Here is a 27,837-nt window from a genome sequence, read left to right as displayed (position 1 = left end):
GTGCGTCTCTACGCTTGACCTTAAGTGTCGTAATAAGTGTGTCGATGTGTCAGTGAGGTCAGTGAGCAGTACGTTCCGTATGTGGTCCTGTTTGAGTAAGTTTGTAAGTAAGTCTGGTTTCGTCCGTGTAAGTCTTATACGTAGTCACATTCGTTGTGTGTCCTGAGAAGCCGTAATCTTGCCAAATGGTTACATACATACGACCCCGTCTGTTACAAGTAAGTAATTTGTCAATTTAACTGTGGCTGTCGTGATGATCGTCATTAAAAGCGCTACAACTGTTGATGTTAAAAGAAGTAAACAAAATTTAATTCCAATTTCATTCTTATTTCCTAGTATTTCTAGGATCCAATTCCATTTCCAATTTTTTATATTGTTCTAATGGACCACCCCTACTTTTATAAGAACTAAGTCTCCTTCCATGCCCTCAACGCATAGTGGAGTTGGTTTATTTCCCAAGCGTTTGTTTAATTTAACCGTATCTCCTACTTGATAACTCTTATTTTCCGTTTTTATTTTCCTGTTCGATTTTTTAGACTGTGCTTTCACAAGTCTATTTATTTGAACTGATGAGTTCAACTGGTTTCATTTTGGTTACCGAATGAATTTTTTTTATATTCGACTGTTGAAAGCAGAATCAAATCAACCGAAGAGAATTTAGAGACCTTTCATTGTCGCAATAAAAAGTGTTAATTTTGGGAAAAATATTTATAAGTTGTGTAGAGGCGACTGAGGCAGTGGGTGATAAAGTCTCGATGAATAATCGATAGTGGGCTTGCGGTCAGCTGGGTCACACCAATGTAAGGTCATACCAGATGCAGTATGATGTACAGCTGTGTTCAGAAAAATAGCAGTGCTTTGGACTTGAGAGTTTAAGATAAAAAATTCCTATGATTTACAGTTTTAATAGGAAATTTTTTTTTATAATATCATTAGGTATTTAATTTCAAACAATTTAACAAATGTTTCACTTTTATTTCTTCAACAGTTTCGAAAATATAGATTAAAACAACATAATAGGCAGAAATTCTGGTGTTCAATGAAATAGCAGTGCTATGAAAAAATTGTAACAAAATTCAACTTGACTTAGAACGAACTTGGTTTTTCTTTTTAATATGTTAATTAGGGCCTAATACTTGGCTGGATAGCCTTTGTTAGCCAGCACAGCCTTACACCCACGCGGCATGGAGTCCACCAGGTCCTGGCAACGTTTGGGAGGAATTTTTGCCCATGCAACCCGCACAACTTGCCAAATCTGAGCCTTAGACGTCGGGGACTTCTTCGACACATATTGTTTAATGTCCCCCTACAGGATTTCAATCGGGTTTAAATCGGAAGATGGTGCTTGCCACGGCATTGCATCTATTCTATTTTGGTTGAACCTATTCTTAGCCGATTTGCATCTGCGTTTCGGATCATTATCCTGTTGGAATGTCCATTTTAAGGGCATATTATATTCAGAATATTACAGTAAGACATCACTAAGTATATTTACATATGCGTTATGGTCTATAATACCATAAATCATATGTTATGGACTCATACTATTGTAAAAAAACAAGCCCATACCAGGATTTTAGGTCCACCGTGATTGAAAGTCTTCAGTGGGTGTTTTGGGTGGTACTCCGTGTTTGGAGGTCGTCAGATATACTGTAGTGAACCAGTTCCACCAAATAGCATGATTTTTGACCCATCAGTCCAAAGGATATTACGCCATTTGGAGATTGGCCAGTTTAGGTAGGTTTTAGCGAAGCTTAACCTTTCCTTAATATGCCTTGGGCTAGGTAGAGGAACCTTTCGTGGACTCCTCGCACTGAAATTTTGATTCAGTAGTCGTCTAAGAATAGTAACGTCGCTGATTCCCAAGTTCAGCTCAGACTTTATGTCCCTAAAGGATGCAAAACGATAGACTTCGCTGTAAGAAACAATGCGTCGATCCTCTATATCTGTGGTTTTTTGTTTGGTACCACGGGTTTCGGGCTTCCATTCATATTTAATGGCATTGGATACCATTTTGGAAAACATTCAAGGGTTTTTTGAATGTCCCTATATGTTTTTCCTTCCTTTCTAAGCTTATGAATTTACATTCTTTTCTGCTGGGAGCAGTGCTGTCCTCTACCCACTAAAATATAATTTTTTATTATTTTTATAATTTATTCCCCTTTTAAATATACGAATTAACTTAACCAAACTCACTTTTTAAAAAATATTGATCATTTTGGGACTTTACGTTGGTCAAAACCAGACACTGCTATTCTTATGAACAGCCTAAAAGTTGTGATTTTGCTCAAGAATGTAAATAAAAAAAGGATAACATGAAAAACTAACCGGATTTTCTTTTTTCCTTATCTACACATTCCATTTAACAAAAATAAGTGGAATAAAAAAACGATTCCGAAAAGGGACATGAAAAAATACCTTTGTATTACAAAGTTTCCCTCGCACTGCTATTTTTCTGAACACAGCTGTAGCTAGGATATACCAGGCGGGATGCAACCCTTATAAGTTGCACCCGATAAGTTTGGGATAATTCGGTTATCGGGGAAAAAGCCTACATCTCGGCTTGGGTTTCCAGTTGGATGAGTCAAGTTGTGAAAGTGCGTTTTGGAAAGTTGTAACTTGCGGGCATAAATATTTTCTTGTCGCGGGAAATATTATCGTACTGCGTTTCTTCGATAATAGTGCTGCGCGAGATAAGTCCGGCGCATGTTTCCCGGCAATAAAAAAATATTTTTTTTTGCCGAAAAGATCGTCGTGTGGCGCAGCCATCGCGCTGCCGCCTTGTCGCCAGACTCCAAGTTTCAACTGGGGCAATTACAGCTGAAATTGAAGGCAGAAGGGTCAGCTTTTACATCTCCGCATCATTGTCCTAACACCACGGGCCGCCGCCGGCGGGCAGAAGGAGAGACGATAACTAAGACAGGCCGTGAAGTGGAGCGCCTTCCCAGCGAGGGGCAGCGGAGAACCAGCCACAGCAGCAGGATCAGAATCGGCATTAATCCGGGACCCACAGGAGGGTTATTTAAATTAATACGAAAAAAACAACAAAAAACCGCTAAATATCTGACCTAACCTGTACTCGAATGTATTAATTCCCGAACCGCCATTTTTGAGCGTAGAAAGTAAGAAGTTAAGTTTTCATGATGTATTTTAGGTTTAACAATAAGCTGTAAAAAGTATGTGTAACTCGAGTAACTCGAGTATCTAAGCTAATCATTTTTTTTTTTGTAAGAAGAGTTCATTTTCTGAGAGTGCTCCTTTGTATTTTCGATTAAGAATTCATGAAAGTTTGTTCGCAGACGTGTAATCCGAAATTATACCTTCTCCAAGCATTGGTAGAAAATGCCGCACATCGATCTTTCGCCGAGGAGTGAAAAGTTGAGTGAGTTTAATTTAAAAAACTTTATTTTATTATTGTAAATATTCAACAAAGTACACCGCGAATTTACTCGCGGCCCACTCTCAAACTAAAAAAAAAATAATTTTCCTCTTCTCTTTAATAGTTCCTTATAACAATAAAACAAAAAAAAAAAAAAAAATAACTCATGGAACAAGATTATAAAGAAAAGTCACACTAAAAATTTTAGAAGATTTAGATAAATGCTTTGTTTATTCACTTAAATATATTTAGCAGCTAGTAACTTCAACTCTTTAATTATAACGTTCTTGAATAACGGCATACACCTTTCTTTTCTGATTTCGCAGCCAAGAAAAAACTATATATATTCCCTATATTCTCTCAACTTACTTTAGTTTGTATTTGCATAATTACTTGCTTCCTTTATTATGCACTTATTTTTATCTATAAACATTGTTATTAATTTTTAAGCAACATTGAATACTGAAAATATGAATTTCTAAAAACCTAAATACTGACTCGGCTGATGTTTCTCCGGACGTAGGGTGCTTAAGGGACCACTAGAGCCATGCTCTTAAGGAATGTGGTCTTAGGTAGGGTAGGGCAATACGCTAACACGATTCCACCTGTGTTTCGCAGGCGACAAAATTCTCGAACCTCTTCTCCTGTTCTAGAACTGTCCTCTTCCGAAGGTATTAATTTGCTTCCTCCGATTTTGTATATTAGCTCCTTCCTTTTGTTGTTCTTGTAAGCATGGTCAATTTCTTGATCGTATTCATTATGTAACGAAGAGGTATCTGTACAAGCAAGACCACTACACCCAACGCCATCAGCTAGAGCCGGTCTCTAAAGCGTGCACCCTCAAGTATAGCTACTTTAGTCTTTCATTTCGTTACACGTTACAGTTGCAAGATTTCTTTTTGACGTCTACAATTGCTCTTGAGCAAATTAGCTGAGTCACAGCAAACTTTGAGAAAATACATAAATGTGTAAACGCTCTCCTGCTTAGGGATTGGCGTTTCGCCCAAAATCTGTTTTCTTGGATGTCGGTCATACTTAGTCACTTTTTAAAGTATCTAACTCACCGCGAAAAACACTAACCATATCATCGGTTTTTTTTATTGAAAATGTCTTGTAGTTTTTTCGCTTGTGTCTCAAGCGCTAGGCGAATGTCAGTCTCCATAGCTTTAATTATGTCTTGTTTAGTCATTTTGTCAGAAATTTTGTTTTCTATTTACGAGCTAATTAATGCGTCTTCACCGTCAGAATATTTAGTGGTTTAGTTGTAGGAGTAATAACATTTAGCATTACATGAATCTAATTTTTTGTCTAGAAAATAGCTTGAAGAAGCGTTTGCGAACGTAGCAATTTTATTTATTTTATTGTTTTTGTCTGGCACAGTTTTTCCATTGAGTGTTTTTACTCGTTACTCGTTTCTCGTAGAATAAAAGGGTATACTAGATTCGTTGGAAAGTATGTAACAGGCAGAAGGAAGCGTTTCTGACTATATAAAGTTTCTATATTCTTGATCAGGATCAATAGCCGAGTCGATCTAGCCATGTCCGACTGTCCGTCTGTCCATATGAACGTTGAGATCTCAGGAACTTTAAAAGCTAAAAGGTTGAGATTCAGCATACATTTTAGAGCGTAACGAACTGATTTTCCTGTTTCTGCTGGCTATGAACTGCAACGGCTAGCTCAGAGAGCTTGTGCGTTCGTTCCACCAAATTAATGATTTGTGTAATAGCCCGACCAAGGAAAAGCAGATGTTCTAATTGAAATCGATTTATTGTACAGTTTTCACGGCCGACTCCTCCGGTGCTCGTGCTGCTCCTACGTCTATAATCCTGCAGCGCCATGTCTTCGTAGCATGCGATCCCTTGAAAACGGACCACGTACTGGCTCGAGCGGGATTAGGATGTTATGGGGCAGTGCGTACCGTCCACGGGTTGAGGCAACGCTCGGCCTGGGACTACCTTTGCCGACCACTGACTCCACTGTTCCTTTCAAACACGCCAGGTCCTTGTCGGCTCCTCCGAAAGGCGACCTGTCAACTGAAACGTGTTTAGGATGTCATGGGGCAAGGTGTATCGTCCACTGGTTAAGGAAACGCTCGGCCTGGGACCGCCTATTCCGACCACTGACTCCACTGACCGTTTCCAACATGCCAGGTCCTTGCTCCTCCACTCCAAGGATCGCTCTTCACACGTACTGCTTGTCCTTCCGCGTACTGCGTGCCTCTTTCTGCCCGACGCTTCTACCGTTTGGTATTCACCGACTTCTCCGCGCGTTCCCACTCACTAATTCCTTCTTTAGACGTTCTGTCTCACTTCCTACTTCCGCACGCGGTGTGATTCACCAACTGTCTACTCCGCCTTCAGACTTCGTTCCGAATGTCAGACTTATTATTAGGCGAGTAAATTTTTATCGATTTGCCAAAAAAAATGTTGCCCACTCTAACCCCATAAATCCGCTGAACCGGTCACGACCACAAATCTGATCAATTTTAAATTGTGTTGGAATATACTATTCAACCTACAAAAATAACGTTAAACAACACTACTTTATATTTGATATGAATGGCCACACCTTTTATGCCATAAAACATATTGTAAGAGAATACCACTCTTTTTATTCCTTCTTTCCTTCTTGTACGTTTTTTGCTGTGAGTAGGTCGTGGTGCTGGTGTTGCAGTTGAAATAACTTAAAATATAAATCATAAAACTCAAACATAAACTTGACTATTTATTTATTTATTAAGAAAGGAAATATAAATTATAAATTACAACAGGTTATGGGCCCAGTCCATGCCTAATAAACAATTAAATTGTGAATTAAAGATTGTGAAAATAAATTGTGAAATAGCATTTTTTCACATTCTTGTGAAATAGTTTTTTTTTTCACATTCTTGTGAAATTATTTCCTTCTCAGAATTTGAGTGAAAAATGGACAAGGCTAAACGTAATATTAAGCCGTTTGATGGCGAGAAGTACGCGATTTGGAAATTTAGAATTAGGGCTCTTTTAGCCGAGCAAGATGTGCTTAAAGTAGTTGATGGTTTAATGCCTAACGAGGTAGATGACTCCTGGAAAATGGCAGAGCGTTGTGCAAAAAGTACAATAATAGAGTACCTAAGCGACTCGTTTTTAAATTTCGCAACAAGCGACATTACGGCGCGTCAGATTCTTGAGAATTTGGACGCCGTTTATGAACGAAAAAGTTTGGCGTCGCAACTGGCGCTGCGAAAACGTTTGCTTTCTCTGAAGCTATCGAGTGAGATGTCACTATTAAGCCATTTTCATATTTTTGACGAACTTATAAGTGAATTGTTGGCAGCTGGTGCAAAAATAGAAGAGATGGATAAAATTTCTCATCTACTGATCACATTGCCTTCGTGTTACGATGGAATTATTACAGCGATAGAGACATTATCTGAAGAAAATTTGACATTGGCGTTTGTGAAAAATAGATTGCTGGATCAAGAAATTAAAATTAAAAATGACCACAACGATACAAGCAAGAAAGTTATGAACGCGATCGTGCACAACAATAATAACACTTATAAAAATAATTTGTTTAAAAATCGGGTAACTAAACCAAAGAAAATATTCAAGGGAAATTCAAAGTATAAAGTCAAGTGTCACCACTGTGGCAGAGAAGGCCACATTAAAAAAGATTGTTTCCATTATAAAAGAATATTAAATAATAAAAATAAAGAAAATGAAAAACAAGTTCAAACTGCAACATCACACGGCATTGCGTTTATGGTAAAAGAAGTGAATAATACTTCAGTGATGGACAACTGCGGGTTTGTCCTTGATTCTGGTGCTAGTGACCATCTTATAAATGATGAGTCGCTGTATACCGACAGTGTGGAGGTTGTGCCTCCACTTAAGATTGCAGTGGCCAAGCAAGGCGAATTTATTTATGCCACTAAGCGTGGTATTGTCCGACTACGGAATGACCATGAGATTACACTGGAGGATGTACTCTTTTGTAAGGAAGCTGCTGGTAATTTGATGTCCGTAAAGCGTCTCCAAGAGGCAGGAATGTCGATCGAATTTGACAAAAGCGGTGTAACCATTTCGAAAAATGGGTTAATGGTTGTCAAAAATTCAGGTATGTTAAACAATGTACCTGTGATCAATTTTCAAGCATATTCTATAAATGCTAAGCATAAAAATAATTTTCGTTTATGGCATGAGAGGTTTGGCCATATAAGCGATGGCAAATTATTAGAAATAAAACGAAAGAACATGTTTAGTGATCAAAGTCTTCTAAACAACTTAGAGTTATCATGTGAAATTTGTGAACCCTGTCTAAATGGTAAACAGGCAAGACTTCCTTTTAAACAATTGAAAGATAAGACCCATATTAAAAGACCACTTTTTGTAGTACACTCAGATGTCTGTGGGCCTATTACTCCAGTTACTTTAGATGATAAAAATTATTTTGTGATCTTTGTTGATCAGTTTACACATTATTGTGTAACTTATTTAATTAAATATAAATCTGATGTGTTTAGCATGTTTCAAGATTTTGTAGCCAAGAGTGAAGCTCATTTTAATTTAAAGGTTGTGTACTTATACATTGACAATGGTAGAGAATACTTGTCAAATGAGATGAGACAATTTTGTGTTAAGAAAGGAATTTCTTATCACTTAACAGTGCCACATACACCTCAGTTAAATGGTGTTTCTGAGAGAATGATAAGAACCATTACGGAAAAAGCTCGAACCATGGTTAGTGGTGCAAAGCTAGATAAAAGCTTTTGGGGCGAAGCAGTATTAACTGCTACTTATTTAATCAACAGAATTCCTAGCAGAGCACTTGTTGATAGTTCAAAGACCCCATATGAGATGTGGCACAATAAGAAGCCATACTTAAAACATTTGAGAGTGTTTGGTGCAACTGTTTATGTGCATATTAAAAACAAACAAGGAAAGTTTGATGATAAATCATTTAAAAGTATTTTTGTGGGCTATGAACCCAATGGTTTTAAGTTGTGGGATGCTGTAAATGAAAAATTTATTGTCGCAAGAGATGTTGTTGTCGATGAAACCAATATGGTTAATTCTAGAGCTGTTAAATTTGAAACAGTGTTCCTGAAAGATAGTAAGGAAAGTGAAAATAAAAATTTTCCGAATGACAGTAGGAAAATAATACAAACAGAGTTCCCGAATGAGAGTAAGGAATGCGACAACATACAATTCCTGAAAGATAGTAAGGAAAGTGAAAATAAAAATTTTCCGAATGACAGTAGGAAAATAATACAAACAGAATTCCCGAATGAGAGTAAGGAATGCGACAACATACAATTCCTGAAAGATAGTAAGGAAAGTAATAAATATTTTCTGAATGAGAGTAAGAAAAGAAAGCGAGATGATCACCTGAATGAAAGTAAGGGATCAGGCAACCCGAATGAGAGTAGGGAAAGTGAAACAGCAGAGCACTTAAAAGAAATTGGAATTGATAATCCAACTAAAAATGATGGCATAGAAATTATTAATAGAAGAAGTGAGAGATTAAAGACTAAGCCTCAGATATCCTATAATGAAGAGGATAATAGTCTAAATAAAGTTGTTCTAAATGCTCACACTATATTTAACGATGTCCCAAATTCATTTGATGAAATTCAATATAGGGATGATAAATCTTCTTGGGAAGAAGCCATCAATACAGAGTTAAATGCTCATAAAATTAATAATACTTGGACAATTACAAAAAGGCCTGAAAACAAAAATATTGTAGATAGCAGATGGGTATTTTCTGTTAAATATAATGAACTTGGAAATCCAATTAGATACAAAGCTAGATTGGTTGCACGAGGATTCACTCAAAAATACCAAATAGACTATGAAGAGACATTTGCTCCTGTAGCTAGAATTTCAAGTTTCCGATTTATATTGTCATTAGTAATACAGTATAACTTGAAAGTCCATCAAATGGATGTAAAAACAGCTTTCTTAAATGGCACGTTAAAAGAGGAAATTTATATGAGACTTCCTCAAGGTATATCGTGTAATAGTGACAATGTGTGTAAATTGAATAAGGCAATTTACGGACTCAAGCAAGCGGCTAGATGCTGGTTTGAAGTATTTGAGCAAGCATTGAAAGAGTGTGAGTTTGTAAACTCTTCAGTTGATCGCTGTATATATATTTTAGACAAAGGTAACATCAATGAAAACATATATGTATTATTATATGTAGATGATGTGGTTATAGCTACAGGAGATATGACAAGAATGAATAACTTCAAAAGGTATTTAATGGAAAAGTTTAGGATGACTGACCTAAATGAAATAAAACATTTTATTGGAATTAGGATAGAGATGCAGGAAGATAAAATCTATTTAAGCCAATCTGCATATGTTAAAAAATTTTAAGTAAATTTAACATGGAAAATTGTAATGCAGTTAGTACTCCTTTACCTAGTAAAATAAATTATGAATTACTTAATTCAGATGAAGACTGCAATACCCCATGCCGTAGCCTCATAGGATGTTTAATGTACATAATGCTTTGTACACGCCCAGATTTAACTACTGCAGTAAATATCTTGAGCAGATATAGTAGCAAAAATAACTCCGAATTATGGCAGAACTTAAAAAGAGTTCTTAGATATTTGAAGGGCACTATCGATATGAAATTGATTTTTAAAAAGAACTTGGCATTTGAAAATAAAATTATTGGTTATGTGGATTCTGATTGGGCTGGTAGTGAAATTGATAGAAAAAGTACAACAGGGTATTTATTCAAAATGTTTGATTTTAATCTCATTTGTTGGAATACAAAGAGACAGAACTCAGTAGCAGCCTCATCAACTGAAGCTGAGTATATGGCCCTATTTGAAGCCGTGAGAGAAGCTCTATGGCTTAAATTTTTATTAACTAGTATTAACATTAAACTAGAAAACCCCATTAAAATTTACGAAGACAATCAAGGCTGTATTAGCATAGCAAACAACCCCTCATGTCATAAACGAGCTAAACATATTGATATTAAATATCATTTTGCCAGAGAGCAAGTTCAGAATAATGTGATTTGTCTTGAGTATATTCCTACAGAGAATCAACTGGCTGACATATTTACAAAACCGTTGCCTGCTGCGAGATTTGTGGAGTTACGAGACAAATTGGGTTTGCTGCAAGACGACCAATCGAATGCTGAATGAAATTTTTTATATATATTTTTCAAATTTAAATTCCTGTAAACATATTTTGTTACAATGATCTGATCGGGTTTTTCTGGGTTTTCCCCGTATCCTCGCAGCAAATGCTGGATCAGTTAACACTTCCCAGAATGCACACCACCCACATTTGATAGTTACTAATGAATATTATTGTTATGTTTTTAATTATAGACGTTATTTTTGAGGGGGCGTGTTGGAATATACTATTCAACCTACAAAAATAACGTTAAACAACACTACTTTATATTTGATATGAATGGCCACACCTTTTATGCCATAAAACATATTGTAAGAGAATACCACTCTTTTTATTCCTTCTTTCCTTCTTGTACGTTTTTTGCTGTGAGTAGGTCGTGGTGCTGGTGTTGCAGTTGAAATAACTTAAAATATAAATCATAAAACTCAAACATAAACTTGACTATTTATTTATTTATTAAGAAAGGAAATATAAATTATAAATTACAACAAATTGTTTCTCATTTTATTCCCCAATATCTATCGATACCCCAAAAAAATGATGAAATTTGTCGTACGCATTCACACTAGCTGAGTAACGGGTATCTGATAGTCGGGAAACTCGAATATAGCATTCTCTCTTGTTTATTATTTCAAGAATTAGCGCTTTAATGTTAACGAAATTGCTTAGTTACGGAGTTCTAGAGTCGGTTGGGCGCCAATTTAGAGTAAGTTATTAGTTATTTACACATTATTGTAATCCGTTTGGATCTGATTATGGTTCTCTTAAAATTGAGTTGAGCTTACATTTAGAAGCCTAGCCAAAGCTACGGATACCCGGCAGCGTCGCGGCAGAAAGCCGACCATGCGCCTTGTACCGTGCTGCGGCGTATGGACCGTGCGCCTCGTGACCTTCTTCGCCGGCTGCTCAGCTTTACGTTTTCCGTCAGTCCCCCTACCCCTCTGTTCTTAATCGGCAAATAAACGATATTCTCACCGCTAAGTACGTTACCATTACATCTGCGCTCCTGCTGTTTGTGGACCCGAGCCTCTTAAACCTGGCTGTTTGTCTTAGTATGTCGGCAAAGACGGAAAAAAGCACATACGAGTTATGTTTATAAAAAGTATTTAAAAGGCAGAACAAAGCGTTAACGACCAATATTCTTTGTCACCATCAATAGCCAAATCGATCTGGCCATCTGTCTGTTCGTCCAAATGAACGTCATGATCTCAAAAACTTAAAAAGCTAGAAGGTTAAGCATTACAGATTATAGGGACATAGACACTTCGCAAGTTTGTTGACCCATATAACGCCCATAAACGGAAATTCGAGATTAACCGCAATTTAGACTGCACTCGCCTTTATATATAATATACTACCTAAAATTACACATATTACACAAAATTACATATTACACGCTTTATAAAAAAATTTATTTGGCTTCCTAGTAATGGATGTTATTTTCCTAGGTGAATAAAGTCATTAGTCATTAGATTTTACCTTGTTAAGAGGTGTTTTTGTTCGATGGGAAAATTTTTAATGGGAAAATATATGTTAGATTTTATATAAGATACCTTGAACAAAATTCATCGCCAAATACACAACTTCGTTATTAAAAAACTAAAATTTTACCACTGACCTTCTACTTTTGAAAAGCATACTAAAGTTATTGCATTTAAGTTATTGGCGTATGAAATTGAGCTATTTGTAGCTGTTCCCCAGCAAAACTAGCGGGTTTTACAAAATATGATAGATCTGAAGTCTGTCATACTGCGCTGTTAACCAGAAACATAACATTATAGGATTTTAAAATAGCGTTTTGTAGCAGAACCGACCAAAATTTTTATTTTGAAAAGTTAACCAAAATCATGTCTTGGGAATATCTTTGGCATGAATTTTTAATAAAAATTTGTTGATATTTTTTTTTTTTTTTTTTGATATTTTATACATTTTACTTCTCCAAATTGAACTCCTTTTCTCCTGAACCCTTTAGTTTTTAAGTGAGCTTTCGTTATGATCGGACAACTACAGCAGACTTAAGTCCAAATATTTATATTTCTTACGCTTAACATATATAGGATGTATGGGACCAATATAAAATATTTTTTAAAATGGGTAAAAGAGCACATATAATTGACAAAGCAAATAGTTTTTGTTGACAACTGTCTTTTAATATAACTAGCTGTCGGGCGGCAGTTATTGAGTTGGTGAACGCAGAACGTGTAACGAACTAAATTTATTGAGGGCAAGGAAACCTGCACTGGCTGGCGCAAGCTTTAGAATACGGCTCTAGTTCATTGGCGTTGGGGGTGCTGGTCTTGCTTGTACTTCGAGAATTGAACGTGCTTGCAACAAAGGAATAAAGGAGTTAGTATACAAAATCGAAGGAAGCAAATTAATATATTCAAAAGAAGATAGTTCTAGAAGAGAAGGAAAAGCATAAGAAATTTGTTGCTAGCGAAACACAGTGTTCGCGGATCGCCCTATCCTATCTATGACCACATTCCTAGGGAGCAAGGCTTATGTGGCTTATGTCCGGAAAAACATCAGTATTTAAATTGTTAGATATTAATTTCTATATAATATAATGTATAAGTAATAATAAATGATAATATAATAATAAAAGATATAATACAATACAATATTTACTAACAATATTTATAAAAACTAATAAAAAGTGAATAATAAATTAAAATAAATTTGATTTGTCCAATATATTAAAGAAAAAATTATAAATATATGCTAAAATGAACATCCTATCCTAAAAAAAAACATATTATTTATTTTAATTTTCCAATTTTTCAGTTTTTTCAGTGCTGTTCTTCACGATATTCTGGTTTCATAAATTATTTTTCTTTTTATTTTTAAATAAATTGCATCCTTTTTAACATATTGACTTTTCCTTGTAATTTCTATCACTGTGTTTTGCGTATTATTTCCAATATAAATATCGATCTCCCGGCGCAGATGCACAGAAATAAAAGTGAGGCATTTTCCACGAACACTTTGAAAACATACGAATACATACTTTCGCTCGAATTTCCGAACCATATAAGAATTTAAATATATATATATAATTAAATGTTTGCAATACTTATATGTGAAAAAAAAATATAATGTTAATTTCACGAAATGATTACAATATTTGTATTTGAGAAGAACACCGACCTTTTACAATTAGGTCTCAAACTGAACTCTGATAAAAATTCTGATTTGATTGACGTTCAAGCCTCGGTATCGATCTTTTCTGGTATGGACTTTAGACTTTAGGGTTCTGATCATGAAGAGAAAAAGCTTTGCGTTTCTCTTGGATTCAAGTGCTTTCGCTCTTGGATGCAAGTGCTCTTAGATTCTTATAATTTGTTTATTGAAATCGATACTTTTGTTTTTCGGGATTGCGAGTCCGAGCTTTGAACGTGGGAACGTGACAATGGGGTGAGGGCTTAAGCAAGGAGTTGTTTAAATTAGGGGACGGATGTTTAGTCTACCAATGGGTGACTTATCTAGAGTTCGTGTTTTTCCATTCTCGAGGATCATATAACTATCTTATTCTTATCTGGTATCTGTTGGGTACATCCGGAGTATTGTAGGGTGTATATTAGTGTGTAGGCATGTTCTTAAGTGTTAGGGACGTATGGATATATTATAGTAGTAACATATCCAATCTACACTCACAACTCCCCAATCACACACACTATTGTAAACAATCACACACACACATTAATGACTTCGAAGTCAATTACCCAACCTAGTGATAATCCAAAGGCTCTAGTTCTTCCATTATTGAATATAATAAAAACGTTTAAAAGTCAAACTGTTATCGGAATCCCATCTGAATCAAGCCTTAAGCCAAATTAGGCAAATACCAACATTCAGTGGTAATGCCCAAAAACTCAGTGCCTTTGTCCGAAGGATCGAGTTCATACTTCAGCTAGATCCATCAACCGACACCAGACAAAAGCATATTCTTCAGCGCAATTGAGATGCACCTTGCAGGAGATGCTCAACGAGTATCCCAATTATCCGGAGCAACATCCTGGCCAACCCTAATAAATATAAAACCCAAACACCATGTGAAGAACTACTCCGTCGTTAGATACGACAACCCAACCTCGAACTTCCAAATATAAGAATAATATCAAAATTTCGTGCATAACACACACAATTCAAATCCAAGCACTACTCCAAGACCCTGTGAACCAAATCCAAAGTTAACAAGCGAGCTCGCACAGAAACTAAATATAGGTAGAGCCCAAAATCCTTTAAACTTCCAACAAAGAAATAGTAATGCACCAACCCTCCTGTCAAAGGACACAGAGAAAGTGCTAGTGCCCAATACAAAATGGACACAGGTTACGAAAATTTTCTTCAACCAGCCTCGGAATCCGAAAGCGATTCAGAGGAGGTGGAAACCCCTTCTTAAAAATCACAATAAATAATATTACCCTCAAATGCCTGGTAGACACCGGTTCGTCAATTAAAATCATGAAACAAAATTTCTTCAATTTCTCAGTCAAACCTAATGCCATAAATGGCATTATAACATTAAACCAGCGCGTTTCATTTCAACCAAGCAATCTTTGTTCCATTAAGCAAACATTCTGTATTCACAATTTTTCAGAAAAATATGACTTACTATTAGGTAGAAACTATCTAGAACCAACCAATTCTAAAATTAACTAATCAACACAAACAGTCACTATAAATGGCTATACATTTAAAATGTGGTACGACCACATGCAAACAGATGAGTCCAAAGTTACTAATAAGTGCCCAAAATCATCCAATTCAGAGGAAACCCCTCTAATGGAGAAAAATCTCCAGAAAATTAAATGGAAACCCCATTTAAGATCAGATGAATCAAAAGATACTAATGAGTACACCGAATCATCTAACTCAGAGGAAAACCCTCTTATCACCCCATACATAGAAGCCTTAGATGACGAGTTAAGAGAATGTAACGTATTTAGATTAGAACATCTAAATACAGAAGAAAGGGAGCAGCTTTCCCACGTTTTGCTTGAATAAAGTGATATTCAGTACAAAGAATGTGAAACTTTGACCTTCACAAGTACGATTAAACACACTATTCATACAAAACACAAAGACCCCGTCTACAAAAAACCATATAAATACCCCCAAGCGTTTGATCAAGAAGTAAACAAGCAGATCACTGAAATGATAGAACAAAAAATAATAAAGAAATCTAAGCCCCCCTATTGTTCTCCGATTTGGATTGTACCAAAAAGCTTCTGGTAAATCAAAATTTCGATTAGTCATCGTAGTCTCAATGAAATAACCATTGACGACCAATTCCAGTAATGGACGAAATATTAGACAAGCTTGGACGCTCTCAATACTTTACAACCATTGATCTAGCTAAAGGTTTCCATCAAATTCAAATGGACCAGCAATCAATACCCAAAACAGCATTTTCAACAAAACATGGACATTGCGAATACACTCGTATGCCTTTTGGTCTGAAAAATGCACCAGAAACATTTCAACGCTGCATGAACAATCTTCTGGAAGACTTAATTTATAAAGATTGTCTACTTTATTTAGTTGATATTGTATTATCATTTATTCCACTTCGTTGGAAGAACACATAATATCACTAAAAAGCGTATTTGATAAACTACGATCAGCTAATCTAAAATTGCAACTGGATAAATGCGAATTTCTGAAGAGACAGAATTTCTCGGTCACATTATTACGACAGACGGTATAAAACCAAACCCTAACAAAATAAATGCAATTATTAATTTTCCTATTCCTAAAACCACAAATAGGAATAAAATCATTCCTTGGACCAATTCCCTGGACCCAATTTTGCAAATAGCAAAACTTATGACTTCCAAATTAAAGAAAGGAGCAGTAATTAACACAAAACATAATGATTACATGTTCGCCTTCGAGAAATTAAAGGTACTCATCACGTCCGATCCAATCCTAATATACCCCAACTTCGAAAAGAAATTTTCACTGACAACAGACGCAAGTAATATAGCCATAGGTGATGTATTATCCCAAGAGCATAAACCCATCTGCTACGGAAGCAGAACTTTAAACGAACACGAACCTAACTATTCGGCTATAAAAAGGAACTATTAGCTATAGTATGGGCAACACAATATTTTAGGTCCTACCTATTCGGTAGAAAGTTTGAAATATTAAGCGATCATAGGCCACTTGTATGGTTAAGTAACATATAAGATCCCAATAAAAAATTACAGAGATGGAAGATAAAACGTAACGAGTACGATTATAATATTCGGTAAAGAAAATCATGTAGCTGACGCTCTATCTAGAGTTCAAATTCAGGAAATCTTCCTAGGAGAAGATGACCCAGCTTCCCTTCCCACAGCAGCTACCGTGCATAGTGCACAAGAAGACAACTAAAATCACATTTTAATAACAGAAAGACCTCTTTATTATTATAACAGTCAATTCGAATTCATAAATGACAATTTTGACGACGTCCAAATAATAAAATATTTTCATAAAGCCAGAATAAAAATCAGTTATAAAGAAATGACTGATACCCTTGCTAAAAATATCATCTGCACTAAGAAAAGTGTTATTTACTTCCCTGACGAGATCGACTTTCAAATATTTCAAAATGCGTATATTCGAATCATAGGTAGATAGTAAATTAATAGACATTCAAACATATTAAAGAAAATCATTCTCAAAACACATAAAGAATTATTACACCCTGTTATAGAAAAACTCACACTTCAGTTCAAAAAACTTTACTATTACCCTGATTATCAAAAACTCATCCTAAACATTATAAACGAATGTGAAATCTGTAACATCGCTATCATGTATTGACATTTATTCTAAAAACGCCTCCCTGATAGAAGTAAACAGTAGAGATTGGCTTGAAACTAAAAGAGCTATTTTACGCATATTCAACGATATGGGTAAACCCATAGAAATAAAAGCCGACAAAGACTTTGCCTTCATGTGTATTGCACTTAAACTTTGGTTAGAATCAGAAGGAGTAACTTATATTTATATTTAAACAACAAGTAAAAATGGAATCTCTGACATTGAGCGATTTCATAAAACCGTTAATGAAAAATTAAGAATAATAATAAGCGAAATTGAACCTGAAAACCAGTTCACAAAATTTGAAAAAATACTCTACATTTACAACCACAAAACAAAAAAAAAAACAACTGGTCGAACCCCAGCAGGCATCTTCTCTTTTGCGGGAACCCCTGCCTATAAAACTCAACAAAATAAAGTAAACATAATTTACAAACTTAATGAAAATAGACACGACTTTAATATAAACACAAACTTCAAAGAATCCCCTCTAGTAAGATCAAAAACGACTAACCCATTCAAAAAGACAGGAAATTTAAGACAAATAGATGATAAACATTTCGAAGAAACAAATAGAGGTAGAAAGATAATACACTATAAGTCTAAGTATAAAAATAAAAAGGAATTTAATAAAAGTAAATATAATAAAGATAATTCCAGGCCTACTCCCGAGCATGATACTCATGTTATGCCACCTATCGACAATTAAGACACAATACCTAGAGTAACACCAATCTAGGCCAAAAACGGCCACCTAATCTTTCAAACCGGAACAATAGATTTACCGATAAACCACGAATATTATTATTTGTCTATCAACTTAACTAAAACAGAGAATACTTATGAAGAACTTATTAAGTAAACTCAATATTTTAATAACTCACCGCAAATACAGTATCTAGTAGAAAAACTTAACAGAGAAATGAACGGCATACGAATTGTAAAACGTAGTAAACGCGGTCTTGTTAACCTTATGGGAACAATTTACAAATAATTATTCGGTACTTTAGATCAAGAAAATAAAGAAGAATTACAACAACAAATAAAATCTCTAAAAATAATGTACAAATAAGAAACCTTAACCACGTAATAGAAAACATTAACCAGTGAATCGAATTGACTAATCATTTAAATAATAACTTTGAAGGAGGACAAATGATAAATTTAATAATTTTCAACTTACAACAATTCACTGAATACATTGAAGACATAGAGCTTGGTTTGCAACTGACACGCTTAGGTATCTTTAATCCAAAACTTTTAAAACACGATTTATTAACCCACGTCAATTCTGAAAAACTTCTTAATATTAAAACTTCAGCTTGGCTTAAATCTTATACAAACGAAATTCTGATAATATCCCACATTCCAAGAGAAATAACCAAAACACCAGTTTTTAAAATAATACCCTACCCAGACGAAAAAAAAACATATTAACCGAAACAATACATGACAAATATTTTTCACACGATAATCAAAATTACACGGCAAGTTCTCAAAGCTTGGTTGTAAATATATGTATAACTGGTATACTAAACCAAAACCCAACACAATGTAGATACAGTAAAACACATTCTGATTTTGAAATAAAATATGTCGAGCCTAAAATAATCACAACTTGAAACCTTCGCAAGACTATAAAAACTATAATTGTTCTGCCCAATTAGAAGAAATATTAATTACCAACACAATGTTAGACTATACTCAAACTATCTATGTAAACAATAATGTAACAAAACTTGAACCACTCGAATACATTCAGGCAAAAGAAATAATCGAACAACACAATTAGACGAATAATGTCTTTCTATCTAATACATTAATCATAATAATATTATTGTAACATTGTTCTTTATCTATAAATAAAAAAATTGTAATGTAAAAATTGTAAAATTTAAAAATCAAACCCTAAAAAATGAAAATATTGTAAGTCCTGAAACAGACAATACGGCACCCCCAATACCCATGTATTGTACTCTAATCTAAACGCCTGAAGACAAGCTTTTTTCTTAAGGATGGGCATTCCATTCCATTTCATTCTACACCCACAACTCCCCAACTACAAAACACAATCAAACACACACATTAATGTCTAAGTTCGAAATGTAATCAAAGATCGAGAGCCCTTTGATTAAGCGTAGCTGTGGCGAGACAACGTCCACGTCCCCTAAACATCCGATCACTTGGCGACAAATAACAAAAACTTCCGCCCACACAATCGTCTCAGGATTCTCCAATTACTTCTCTCCCAACGGCAGAATAGACACCTCTCTTTACGTGAGAATAGACCTTGATAACTTTATTCTCTTAAACTTCGCTCTTAAGCTATCCCAATCTGCCTATATAAACCCAGACATGTCCCCATTCAGTTCTGCCTCAATCAATCGCGATAACCCTGGTAAGCCCACTTTAACTTCGAAGTCAATTATCCAACCTAGTGATAATCCAAAGGCTCTAGTTCTTCCTTTATTGGAATTAATAAGAACGTTTAATAATACATAAAAACGTACTTTTGGTCTGAATTCTTATAAATAAAAATCACTAAATTTTGATCATCGGAAAGATCGATCTCCTGGCGCAGATGAGCAGAATTAAAAGCGTGGCATTTTCCAAGAACACTTTGAAAACATACAAATACATACTTTCGCTCGAATTTCCGAACGAAAAAAGAATTTATATAAGCTTTTTTGGTCAAATTTAACCCGACAATTTAAAAGCGCACCCTCAAAACTGTATTTATCTTAGGAAAAAATAATTAAATTAGGTAAAATTAAATAATATAGAAAAAAAATATTAAATCATAAAGGAAATTTAATTAAATAAAATTATACTTCCCAGGTAGATATTTATAGGAATTATTGCAAATAATTCAAATATTTGCTGATATAATTATTTAGAAAATTTCTCACAGTGTATATTAGCAGTTTGGTATCTTTTACACAGGTATAGGGTTAGGTCCCATTTATTTTTATATGTTTGCTTCAGCTGAGAGCGTAAGAAATCTAAAAGTAGAATTTGCTTGCTTGTGTGAGTTTTTTTTAGAGTTTAAATATTGAGATTCTACAACGCTACCAATCAAAAGTATTAAGACAAAATGTTAATGCTCCATTTTATATTTTATATGCAAGTATCCACAAATACTTAGGAATCCCTTATGTTAAAGTAGAAATAGCAAAACATATTAAAAAATATATAGACAGGCGAAGAACACATGAAAATAAATTAGCCTTGCCTTTGGTAAATAATAATAACGTCAGAAGACTTAAAAGATTTCACGCATAGAGTATTTAGTAGGGATTAATGAATAACTACTACTGATTATAAAATTTACTTATTGTCATACTTTTTTAAGACAGATTGTAAATAAAAAGAGAGAAAAAAAATCATTTATTATTATTCATTAGTCAGTTGGAATCGTTCAGTTCCTTCTGAACTTAACCTAATGTGTAACTTAAAAGATATTATGGATTCTGTTCCTTAATTATAGTGTACACATATGTACTTATCTTACGTGTAAGGAGTTAATGGGGATGTATTCTCTTCAAACGTCGGAAGGAAATAGGGTCGACAAGAAAATTCGCAAACGTGTTCGGGTGGGCGCTAAGTCTGCCGGCATATCGGCTACTGTGGAAGTTCATTTGGTCTCCCAATGGGACAACTTTTAAGACCCTTTCAATAACTCGGTTGCACACATACCAGGGTATCCCAGATGCATGTCGTGCGATTGTATTACTATTGAGCCTATTGAGCTGAGTCTTAGAGGCTGTTCCCCACACTTGGATGGTGTAGATCAGTGTTGGCCGTAAGATGGCTTTTATTAAGAGAGCCTTAGTTGCCATATGCTTTATCCAGCTTTTTCAGTTTTCAAGAGGATTCGGCTCTAACTGCCGTGATATGGGCTTTCCAACTCTGCGTCCGATCAAGGTGAACTCCGAGGTAGCAGTGGCATGAGACGTAGTCAATGGTATTTCCGTCGAAGAGAAGACCTAGGCAGGTTTGAGGTCGCAGGGTAAATGTGACACAGGCCGACTTTGCTATGTTTCATTTGGCAGTCCATCGCTCGGTTGCATGCAGCCATTCCTGAACTGCATTGGAAGCGAATTGCAAGAATGAGTGCGACGCAAGCATGGCGGTGTCATCAGCGTAGGTGGCCAGGTGTTGGCATGTCAGCAGTGTACAGGATATACAGGAAGGGTCCAAGCACACTTCCTGTGGAACCCTTGAAACCATGAATGTGTTCCATGCTTGACCGAGAGTCCCGTACTGCAACATCGAAGGTCCGATCACCAATGAAGGAGCTGAGGATGGCATAATAGGCTGCTGGGAGGAGATATTTTATTTTATATAGCAGACCTTCATGCCACCACCTTATCAAACGCTTGGTTCACTTCCAAAAATACGCCGACTCTGTAAAGCTTGTGCTCAAAGTCATGCGTGATAAGTGTGAGTAAAAACAATAGACGAGAACTTGTATATGTGTGGCACACATTGTGTTCGTAGTCATGCTAGAAGACGATTTTCGGGCCGAAATAAATTCTGACCCTACAAAAGAATTAACATATGTACATGTAAACAATGATAGTGATGGCAGCGCGATAGCACAGGTGGCAGCACTGCAGGAAACTATCGATAGGATCAGGAGAGCAGTTGGCTGGAATGATCGAAGAAGAAGGTGCAGATCGTGAAGATAGATGTTAAGGCAATGCAATGCCATTTTTACATTGCCAATTGATCACAAATAATATAGATTTAAAGTTTAAATACTTCTAAGATGGCATATTTTGTCAAATTTACAATGCATGAGCATACGTGTGCAAATTAAAATTCTTACTGTTTAATTATTTAAAATAACAATTTTTATTTTAATATGATTTTATTGGTGATAGACTTTTTCACTTATACTGTAACAAGACACTCTTTTTATTGATCATCTTTAATTTAAAACTGTTCACGATCTCCACCCGATTCAGAATGATCTTCAAAATCCTAATACTAATCCACTCAACCTCGGCCAGAAACTTTTCTTTAGGATTTTTTTGATCTTTCAAATATGTTTAGTATAAAAGCTTTATACTAGAATAATTTCACAGCTTTGTGAAAACTTTTCTGACTAGTGTTTTGTTTAAGTTTGGTTATATATCGTGTTGCTAGGTGCTGTTGACAAAAACATGGACAAAGGAAATGCTGCTGAGATTGGAGTTTGAATTGGGCAGAGTGCTATATTTATTTATGGTTTTGTTTGGTTACAAATTTAATATATCTGAATTTTATTATTAATGATGTAAAATAAAATTGACGTATCAATTTTTGCCAGTATAATTGTATTAATTATGTTTTGAAAGTTGAATGTTAACAATCGTAAACGATGTTTTCGTAAAGGCAATTCTTGATCAATAAAAATGTGTTTAAAATGATCGGAAAGTGATTTTATCTCGTTAAACAATTTGAAAGTAATAATAAATTGTTCGTTATTGTTTTCAGTCATTTATTTTTTATTATTATTTTGTATTTAAAAATCATTTATTTATTCTGTATTTTAATAAAATCATCGTGATCCAGAGTTTCAGCGAGTTCCATTTACAAACAGGACCTAATGAATTGTGAACTTTTATTTGTATCCTTTTTTATATATCCTGATTCTAGATCGATTATTTCTTTATAAAAAGTTAAATTAGTTACGTGAAATAAGTCGGCATATGATTCATAAGTAAGAACATCATTTTTGGCTTTGAACAGGAAAAATTCGTGATTGACGTAATCAATTATTTCTGAAGTGGCTATCATTAGGAATGGTGTTAAAAGTAATAAGTAATAAAATAATAATTTTCTGTAATTTTAAAAGAAATATAATATTTGTTAAAAATTAATGTTGTCTTTGTGAATAATTCTGTTTCTACTATTGATTATTATTTTGTTAAGTACGTTTTCCTTAACAACCTGCTTCTTATATCTTGTTTTTAGCTTATTTCTTTCTCCATGTTTCTTTTCAAAAACCATTTGCCCTACATGATTTTTATGTGTTTCCATTTCTTCATTATGTCTTTCTAACATTTTTTCTTGAGTGTTATTTAGAATTTTTGAAATGTTTTTGTGTTTAGTTTTATTAAAAAGAACATTAAAAGGTTTTTGATTTATCGTCGAATGAATGCTCTGATTGAATTCTTTCGTTGCAAATGGTACAATTTTAATAATATATAATCTATTGATTTGTTTGTAATTTTCGACTAGTCCTCTATGAGCTCGACTATGTGTTTCTTCTATTATGATAGCCTTATCTTCATTATTCTCTTCGTCTTGCAGAAATATTTTGGTAAAAAGAAATTTGTTAGTACAATTTTTTTTAAAGGTAATATATGTAACATAGGTATGATTTTCTAATGTGCAATGAATTCCTACCGTTGTGTTTGGTGGTAGATATTCTCATAATATTCCTGTTAAATTTTCTGGCGTATCATATTCGATTATATGTCGTGTCTTATCAAAAACTCTCAATGACTCATGTATTGTATACCTCCCCGTTGTAAATAACAGTTGTTGTTTAAACTGACTTAACGGTTTACGGGTCTCATGTATTACATTTTCAAAACTACTTTCAGCAGAATGCTGTGTATTTTGATGTGAGCTTGATTGTTCTATATCGCTGCTTGTAATATTATATATTTTTATTCGAGGTAATGCGTCAGCTACCGCATTTGTTGTTCCGGGCTTACATATATTTCTTTTTTGGGTGAAACTTTATATGAAAGAATACAATCTTTTCATTTCTCGTTCGTGTATTTATCTGAGATTTTAAAAGTTTTTTTAAAGTGTTCGTATTTCTATACCGATTACTCCATATAAATAATTTCTGAGATTTTTTAGAACCCAAACTATGGCTAACAATTCTTTTTGTTTTGTGACGAAAAGTTGTTCGGCTTATTTTAAGTTTAAGATATGAAAGCAATTGGTTTATAGTTCGGTGATAAAACCGCTCCGATAGCTACATCTGATGCGTTTGTTGTCAAAGTGAATTTTTTGTTATAATCTGGTTAAACTAATTCAACTTGTGATATTAAATTATCTTTAAGTTCGTTAAAGGCTTTTACATCTGGGTCATCTAACTGTATTGTTATTTTTGTAGACATTCTCCTATACATTTTACCATTATCTCCTCCTAAGTATTTGGTTAACGGTTTTGCAGTTTTGGCATAATTCCGGACAAATTTTCGGTAATATCCAGTGAGGTCCAAAAAACTTGGAAGCTCTCTAATGTTTTGTGGAATCGGATACTTCATAATTGTGGACATTTTTTCGGGATCTGTTTTATTTACATTGTGAGAAACAATATAACCAAGAAATGCTGTCCTTAATTTATTAAATTTAAATTTAATTTAAAGAAATAAAATTTTTCAAAACAGATTTTCATATTTGCTGGTTGTAAAATATTATTTTTTTAATTAGATCAGTGTAATGTTGTTCAATTGTATTTGAAAAGATTATTATATCATCCATTTCAACATTACAAGTTTTTCCGACTCGTTCTCTTAATATAAATTATGAAATGCTTTTATTGTTATTTATTTTTGTGACGATGGCCGACGAAAAAATATAACGTTAACAATTTCGTTGACAAGCGCAGTCTGCGCTAAATGAGTATTCAAGTTTCGATTTGCGTGGCGATGACCAACGCGTTTAATATCCAGAAATCAACTGACTAATACAAGCATTATCAATTAAGCTAACCCTACATCTTGAGTCAAAGCTTCATTCTTATCTTGAAAGCTTTGGGCGCTTGCATTTATCTCGGCAGATTGGATGCTGGGTGAGGTAGTCTTAACTTATATCATCATTTCATTTGAAATATTCTAGGTGCGTTTGTTAACCCAAATGGCAGACGAAGGAATTCAAATCTCCCATTGTTAATAGAAAAGGCTGTTTTTTCAATATCTAACTCTTTCATTATAGTTTGGTGAAATCCTGATTCCAAATCAATTGTTGAGAAATATTTTGACTTTCCTAAGTTAGATAATATTACAGACGGGTCTTGCATCGGGTATCTGTCCGGTATTGTATTTTCGTTTATTTTTTTTATAATCAATTACTCGTCGATGTTTTAGCGTTCCATCTTAATTTTAACCCTTTTTGGGCACTACTAAGACTGGTGAATTGTAAGGGCTTCTACTTGGTCTTATAATTTGTTCTTTTAGCATTCTATCGATTTCATTATTAACGAAATCTGAGACTGACATAGCATAAGGATATTGTTTGCTATAAGTAGCCCTATTATTGTCAGTATTTATTTCTCCTCAAATATCTGTTCAAACAGGGAGTTGCATATTTATTTTAGAATGCTCCTTTTCAATTTTGTTCATAATCTTATTTTCGAAATCTTTTATTTGATTTGAAATTAATATTAGATTATACATTTTTTCTTTGTCGGAAAATTCGTCATGATTCTTTGATCCCAAGCTATATAAGCCTCTAATAAATTTTTTGAATGGAAGATCATTTTGTTCCCCAATCAAACACAAATCCGTTTTTTCCTCATTGTCATAATATTCGAGCTTGTATTTTTTTTCCATTATATTCCATAATACCCTTTTCTGCATCTATTTCAGCTCCAATTTTCCTAATAGTGTGTACGGATTCTAAACGTTCAATATTATAAAATATATGTTTTGTTTCAAATATTGTCAATATATGGTAATATTTCATAGTTGAGCATCCCTTTTTTAGTATAGCAAGATGTGGTTCCTGTGTCAATTATTATTTTTAGTTTTTTTGTTTTGTATTTTTGCCCCTTCTTGCTGTATGAGGCCATCCCCTGTAGACTTCTGATTAAAAAAATAATCTTAATTTATTTATTCTCATACCTTTCTGGGCTGCTGGACTTACGGTCCCAGTTGCCTCAATTTTTAATGGGATTTGTTTAGTTTTTTGTGCTAGATATCGTTTAAATTTATTTCTTTGCGAAAAATTATTATAATTCTTCCCGTTATAATTATTACTCTGACGATAGTAATTATTAATTGGATTTTGGTACCTTATGGAACTATCTACCTGCATTGGTTCTGGTGGGGGTTGAACATTAAAATTGTTATTTGAATTCCAATTATTATTTTGTCGAAAGTTCCCGTTTGGCGGCCAATTATTATTTTTAATATTATTCTGAGTATTATTTAAATTAATTTTTATTCTATTTGATGTATTATTATTCTGTCTAAGGTCTACTTGATTAAATCTTAGGTGTTTTCCCTGATTTTAGTCCATAAATCCATAATACCTATTTGCAAATTGGGCCGGAAAGTTGTTAGAATCTAAAGTCTGGTGGGTTTAGGGAAAATAGTGTTTCTGAGATTGGACAGTTGAATCCAGAAATAATAATTCTAAGAGCGTTGCTCCTGATTGTTTTATTCGTTTTCTTTTTTCTTTTCTTTAAATGTCATTTTCTTGTTAACTTCGTTGTAGAATTCTGTAATGCTTAAGCGTCCCTGTCTAAGGATGCTTAATTCTGATTCGGAAATATGGATTGGAGTTTTATCTTTATAAATAAAACCCAATCTGGAAAGAATTGCTTGAAAGTTTAAAACTGTACCATGGTTAAGTAGATCATCATGTGCTGCTCCCATGGCTTTACTACGTCAAATTTTAAAAGCGATAAAATATTGTTCGCTTCAAATTTTATATAGACTCATGACAGTTTCTTCCGCTTCTCTTCAGCCTACATATTGGGTTATTTCACCTGTGAGCTTTGGTAAATATTTAACTACCTCTAGGGTAGTTTCGCATTCTGTAGTTCGGTCAATTGTTTGGATTTTATAATCTTCTTCACCCAATTTTAGATTTACTAATCGGTTAATTAATTTTATTGTCGAATTGGTGGCGCTGGATATCCCGACGGCAGAATAGGTTGCCGCTGAACCTCTGGTTGCCATTGTTCCATTTAAATTTTCAAAACTATTTATTAAATATTATTTTCTGCTTACGATACTTTCCGTTGGAGTCTCCCTTCAGTTTTGTTGTCCTGCTTATTATCTGCTTGGGTCTTCCTACAGTTTAGTTGTCCTGCTTATTATCTGTTGGTGTCTTCCTTTAATTTTTTGTATTAAGCTGTGACGGGGGATTGCCCTCTGCTCTTCCTTTCTTCTTGGTGTTGAATTTTTTTTTTTGGTTATAGTTTTTGGTTTTTGGATTCTTATTATTCTTAGTGTCTTGTAATTTGTATTAAGCATTCAGTCGAACTTTTTAAATATTAAATTCTTAATTGGATTATTGCATTAATTAATTTCCAATTAAGTTTTTCCACGATCACTGTCACAGTAGTTAGATGTCGTTGGATTAATGTGGATGTTTTGATTTATCCACTAAAAATATGAGTTCTTGGCGGCGCGAGATCCGTTTTATATTTAACTTATTATCATTAGTATTTTTTTTTAGAACTTTTGAAGTACACGATGGGCACCAGTTAAAATTGTTACTGTTTAATTATATACTCTTATTACTCTTCTTATTGCT

General features: G+C 34.3%; 1 protein-coding gene across 2 annotated transcripts in view; it reads right to left on the bottom strand.

Moving 5' to 3' along the window:
* The window catches only part of Snap25 (Synaptosomal-associated protein 25kDa), a 225,026-nt gene that overhangs the window by 45,672 nt on the left and 151,517 nt on the right, over positions 1 to 27,837 (bottom strand). The gene's annotated exons all lie outside the window — the stretch shown is intronic.

Source organism: Drosophila melanogaster, chromosome 3L (genome assembly GCF_000001215.4).
Source record: "Drosophila melanogaster chromosome 3L".
In the NCBI taxonomy this organism is placed as follows: domain Eukaryota; kingdom Metazoa; phylum Arthropoda; class Insecta; order Diptera; family Drosophilidae; genus Drosophila; species Drosophila melanogaster.
The sequence above is the reverse complement of the archived record's forward strand: the minus strand, read 5'-3'. Positions and strand labels throughout refer to the sequence as shown.